This window comes from Dendrobium catenatum, unplaced genomic scaffold (genome assembly GCF_001605985.2).
Source record: "Dendrobium catenatum unplaced genomic scaffold, ASM160598v2 original_scaffold_120942, whole genome shotgun sequence".
Lineage (NCBI taxonomy): Eukaryota > Viridiplantae > Streptophyta > Magnoliopsida > Asparagales > Orchidaceae > Dendrobium > Dendrobium catenatum.
In genome coordinates, this window is record NW_021439377.1 from 25,509 (window position 1) to 32,046 (window position 6,538).

Sequence of the window (6,538 nt, forward strand, 5' to 3'; positions counted from 1 at the left end):
AATGCCAAAATTTAGGATTGAATTCGCATATTCTCTCTTCCTTTCAAGGAAGAAATAAATTATAAATTTTGTATCGACTTATAATTCTTTGAATATTTCTGTACATTTTATATTCTTTAATTAAATTGAATCAGTTATACATTTTATTTTGTATTACTTGATTAATTCTTTAATTTTGTTGTATCTACTTGCAAATGCGGAATGAAAGTGCACAAAAAAGCATAACAAAAGTGCAGTGCATTACACTTTAGTTATATTAAGATTATATAAATTAGAGCGCTTTCATTGAGCTTTGGCTACGTTTTTAGTGCAAGTGCAGCAAAAGCATTGCGAAAACATAGCAAAATCACAACTAAATCACAACTAAAGCATAAATAAAAAGCATTTAAGTCATTTCCTATAAAATTTTCCTTAGTATTTTAAATAATTTTGAAAACACTTGTAATTCCAAAAAATGTTTATTAAAAATTAAATCAATTTGAAGACTTATAGCAAAAGCACAGTGAAAGCGTAGATAAAACACATCAAAAGCACAATGAAAGCGTAGTTAAAGCATAACAAAAGTACAGTTAAGTCATTTTCTATAAATTTTTTCTTAGTATTTAAATAATTTTAAAAATGCTTATCATTTCAAAAAAAATTTATATAAAATTAAATCATTTTGAACACTTACAATAGAAGAGCACATAAAGCAAAGTGAAAATACATTTAAAACGCAACAAATGCAGTTAAATGTCATTTTCTATAAAAAATTTCTTAATTTTTTAAATAATTTTGAAAACACTTGTAAAATAAAAAATTCTTTATATAAAATTAAATCATATTAACTCTTACAGATAAATCACAGTAAAAGCACAGAAAAAATGCAGTAAACACAGTTATGTCACTCTATATAATTTTCCTCAGTATTTTTAATAATTTTGAAAACACAGATAATTTAAAAAAAAATTCATATAAAATTAAATCATATTGAATACATACAGATAAAGCACAACAAAAGCGCAACTAAGGCATAGTGAAAGAATAATTAAAACGCAGCAAAAGCATAGTAAAAACACGATGAAAGAGCTTTTAAGGAAAATTTTCTAAAAAATGACAACTATGTTTCACTACACTTTTGTCTCGCTTTTCAAAATTAGAAGTGTTTTCAAAATTATTAAAAATAATAAGGAATTTTTCTAGAAACTTATATAATATATAAACTACACTTTAGCTGTGCTTTTATTGGTCTTTTACTGTGCTTTAACTACGATTTAGATTCACTTTTACTAGTGTAAGCATTGAAACTTTCTACCATGATATGAAGTAATAAATATTCCATGCATTTAAGAAATTAAATGGATTGGAGAGAAGACTAAAGAGATTGATAATTTAGAATTTAAATTATGATATTATGGTAGGAATCATACTGAAATGGTGTATGTGTGATTATAGATAAGAGTTTGAATGATAATGTAGTAAAAATTAATAGAATTGAAAATAGAATTATAGCTTTAAAGAATATTGTTGATGCTAAGATTATTAATATTACAAGGAGATTTGGATATATGTTCAAAATTAAAATTTTAAAATGACTTAGAAGAATTAAAAAAAAAGATACCCCTTGAAGAAAGAGTTTTTATTGAAGGAGATTTAAATTGACATGTTGATAGAAAGGTAGATGATTTTAAAAACAGTCATGGTGGCTATGAGTTTCGAGGGACTAATGAAGGTGGTAAGACTATGTTAGATTTTTCTTTAGCTTGTGATTTTATAATTGTTAATACATTATTTAAGAAAAAAGATGTGAGCATCTCATCACTTTTAAGAATGGATATAGTAAAACTCAGATTGATTATTTTTTTATAAAAAAATAGATTATTTATATTGCAAAGATTATAAAATTATTTTGAGTGAAAGTTTATGTACCCAACATCACTTATTAGTTTGGAACTTTAAGATGAAGAGGCAGAAAAGAAAAAATAAAGCGAAATGTCATATTAGGATTAGATGGGGGGCATTTAAAAAATATTAAAAATAATTTTAAGAGTAAGATTCTAGATCTTTTGATTTTATCTATGCATGAGGAAGTTAACGTTATGTGAGAAAAAGTAGCTAGTAATATTAAAAATATTATAAAAGATGTGATTAAAGTATCAAAGAGAAAAGCTCCTAATAGTAAAAATAGTTTGTGGTTAAATCAAAAAGCGCAAAAAAAAAAAAAAAAGATAAAAAAAAAGATTTGTTATAAAAATTGGTTTAGATGTAAAAATTCTGATAATTAGGAAAAATATAAAGAAGCTCGTAAGGAGTTTAAGAAAGAAATATGCAATGCAAAGATTTTAGCTTTTAATGATTTATATAATAGAGTAAATACTAAGGAGGGCAAAAGATATATGCATAGGTTAGCCAAACAAAGAGATATGAGTAGTAAGGATTTAGTTTAAGTAAAGTGTACTACGAATGAAGATCAAAAAGTACATTTATTAAAAGAGAATATTCAACAAAGGTGAATGAGATAGTTTACTAAACTTTTCAATGGAGATTATGAGAATGTGATTGATTTTAGTGACCTTAACACCTTAAATATCAATAAAGATTTTTTTTATCGTCATATTAGTAAAATCGAATTTAAAGAGCTTTAAAGAAAATGAAGTGTGAAAAAGTTGTTGGACTTGGTGATATTCCAATAGACGTGTGGAAATGCTTAGGAGATGAAGGAATTTTTTGGGTTACTAAACTTTTTAATATTATTTTGAAGCATAGAAAGATGACAGATGAGTGTAGAATGAGTGTGTTGATTCTCATTTTTAAGAATAAAGGTAATACACAAGATTGTGTGAATTATAGAGGAATTAGGTTAATGTGCCATACTTTAAAACTATGGGAGAGAGTTATGGAGCATAAGTTACGGTGTGATTCAAATGTTTCTCACAATAAATTTGGATTCACGTCGGGAAGGTCAACAATGGAAGCTATACATTTATTAAGAGGTTTGATGGAGAAGTATAGAGACAATAAGGAGGATCTCCATTTGATATTTATTGACTTAGAAAAATCATATGATAAAGTTCCATGAGAAGTGTTGTGGAAAGTTCTAGAAAAGAAAGGGATTAATAATGCTTATATTCAAGTCATTAAAGATATGTATGCATGAGTCGTTACTTATGTTTAAACACAAGGTGGTTTGACCAACTATTTTCCTATTTAAGTTGGATTACTTCAAGGATCAGCCTTAAGCCCATATCATTTTTCTTAGTCATGGATGTTCTCACTAGACATATGCAAGAGGTTGTACTTGGTGTATATTTTTTGCTGATGATATTCTTCTTGTCGATAAGAGTAGAGAGGGTATTGAAGGTAAACTTGAATTATGGAGGTCAACCTTAGAGTCTCAAGACTTTCATTTGAGTATATCTAAAACTAAATATATGGAGTGTAATTTTAGTAATAATATATCTAGTTGGGGGATTGTGTTTTTGGGCAATCAAGTTATTAATGAGAGTACATATTTTAGATTTCTTGGGTCTATTGTTCAGAGTGATGGTGAAATAGATTGGGTTATTATTAGTAGAATTCAAGTTGAATGATCAAAGTGAAGAAATTCATTGGGCTTGTTGTGTGATATAAAAGTCCCCCTCAAATTTAAGATAAAATTCTATAAGATGGTGATGAGACTTGCAATGCTTTATAGTGCAGAATGTTTGCCATTAAAAGAGAATCATAATATTAAGTTAAGTGTTGCAACTATGATGAGGATACTCAAGTGGATGAGTGGGTTTACTCCTAAAGACAAGATATAACATGAGCATATACATACATAAGAATGTTGGAGTAGCCCTAGTGGAAGATAAGATTATAGAGAGTCACCTTAGATGATTTGGTCACATATAAAATGAGAATTTAACACAACACAATGAAAAAAAAGAAATATTCATGTAACCGACCCCACATAATGGGATAAAAGCTTAATCTTGTTGTTGTTGTTGACATTAAGACCAAAGTCTGGGTTGGTCAATTAACAACGCTATTATATTATATGGTGCCTCAAATATTAAGTATACATTTGAGACATGAAAAGATATGTAGAATTGATGAAAGAAATTTTTTTTTGAAAGTTTTTATGATTATTATCAATTTTTTCATTTTTGAATGGCAGAACACCAACATTTTTACAGCTATCATAATCTGATAATAGGTTGCTTGTCCTCAAATATTTTTTAGAAAAATAAAAATAAAAATGTACTAAAACAAAAACAAATTATCTAAAAAGCATGATTGTGACAAAACTTTCCCAAACATACATAGTCTTTATTTTAGACAACTTTCTTACTACTTTTTAAAGCAACTTTTTAGTATAGATATTTTTTGAACTTGAAATCTTTGTGCTAAAAAGTTGTTTTAAAAACAGTAAAAAAATTGTCCCAAACAAAGCCATAAAATCATTAGGTGTAGACTACATACAAAGCTCTACCTGCAAAATATTGAAGTACATTGAGCCAAAAAAAAAAAATCCACATACTCCGACTTTAACCACTTAAATAGTTGTGAAATTTACATACATACCACTTTATACTATTCTATTTATATATCTAACACCTAAAACTTTAATATTACATACATTCAACCTATATTATTTTAATATCAAATATGAGTTAATATCAAATATATTACTCATATTTCCTTCCTACCACTCTTACATTTTCTTTCTACCACTCATATTTAAAATGAAAATGAACTATGAGTGGTATGTATGTAATATTAAAGTTTTAGATGTTAAATATGTTGAAGCTGAAAACTTCCTCCTTCGGTACCTGCATACAAAGGAAATGCAAAAAGCAGAGAGAAGAGGAATAGTGAGTCAAGCGTACCTCCTCTGGATACCGAGATATATTATATAAAAAGATCAAGTAATACAATCTACGGTTGTGATGTCATAGCAGGTAATGAACGGCTTATAGTTGTGCCGTACAGTTCGTTGGTAAAGTGCAGGAGGAGTGGAGCCAATACAAGTGCAGGAGGAGTGGAGCCAATACTTTTGCAATAGCTAATACCCCCCTTCAAGCTGATGAGGGTGAGTGAATGGTCAGCTTGGAACGAAGAAATTGAAACCTCGTATATGACAGACGTTTTGTAAAAATATCAGCTGGCTGATCGGTTGTAGCAATATGATGGACGGTGGCATGTTGAGTCTGAATACAGTCTTGGATGAAGTGATAATCAACTTCAATATGCTTCGTACGAGCATGAAATACAGGGTTATTTGCCAATGCTAAGGCTGAGACATTGTCACAATGTATAGGAGTTGGAGACGACAAGGGAATATTGAAATCAGTAAGCAATCGGCGGAGCCAGAGGACATCTGCTGCCGCAGTCGCTAGTGAGCGGTATTCCGCTTCGGTGGAAGAACGAGCAACAATAGGTTGCTTTTTAACACACCATGAAAGTAAATTAGAGCCAAGAAAAATGCAGAAACCAGATATTGACCTTCGGTCAGAGGGATTGGCTGCCCAATCTGAGTCGGCAAAGGCATGAAGAAGAGGCTCAGAAGCTATAAGAGGAAGTACATAATTGATAGTACTACTGAGATATCTCAAAACCCGTTTAAGGTATTGGAAGTGTACTTCGAACGGCTTGTGCATGTGCTGACAAAGATAATTTACTGCAAAGGCTACGTCGGGACGAGTAATGGTAATGTACTAAAGGGAGCCCATCAGTTGCTTATACACATCAGGATGAGGACATGGAACAGAAGCATCAGTAGTTGTTTGCAGCTTGGTTGGTAAGGGGCTAAGAGCGGGCTTACAGTGAAGCATACCAGCTTTGTTAAGGACGTCAGCTATATACCGAGATTGGCTCAGATGTAAAGCTTGGTCATGCTGGGATATCTGTATACCAAGGAACTGCTGGACAGGCCCAAGATTGCGTAGCCGAAAACTAGTCTGTAGTTGTTCCGACAGGTTGGTAATAGTTTCTGAGCTGTTTCCCGTGATGAGCACATCATCAACATAAACTAGAAGATAAATATAAGTAGCATTTTGATGAAATAGCAATAAGGAAGGATCATTTTTGCTCGGGGTGAAGCCAAGTTTGAGCAGCTGAGCTGAAAAAGTAGCAAACCAGCGCCTCGGAGATTGTTTGAGTCCATATATTGCCTTTCGTAGTTGACAAACATGATTAGGATGTTGAGGGTCCTGAAAACCTTGACGCTGTTTCATGAAAACCTGCTCATCTAAGGTTTCATGAAGGAAAGCATTGGAAACATCGATGTTAAACATAGGCCAACCGCGGTTGGTGGCAGTGATAAGCAGGAGTCTGATTGTAGGAAATTTCGTCATTGGGCTAAAGGTATCTGTGTAGTCAATCCCAAACTGTTGTTTGAAACCTTGTGCCACCAACCGAGCCTTGTATCTAGAGATGGAGCCATCGGCATTTAGTTTGGTTTTAAACAGCCATTTGCATCCGAGAACATTGTGTTTAGGTGATGGTTCAACTAGAACCCCGGTTCCCTGTTGCAGTAGAGCCTGAAACTCCGTGGACATAGCTTGCCGCCAGTGAA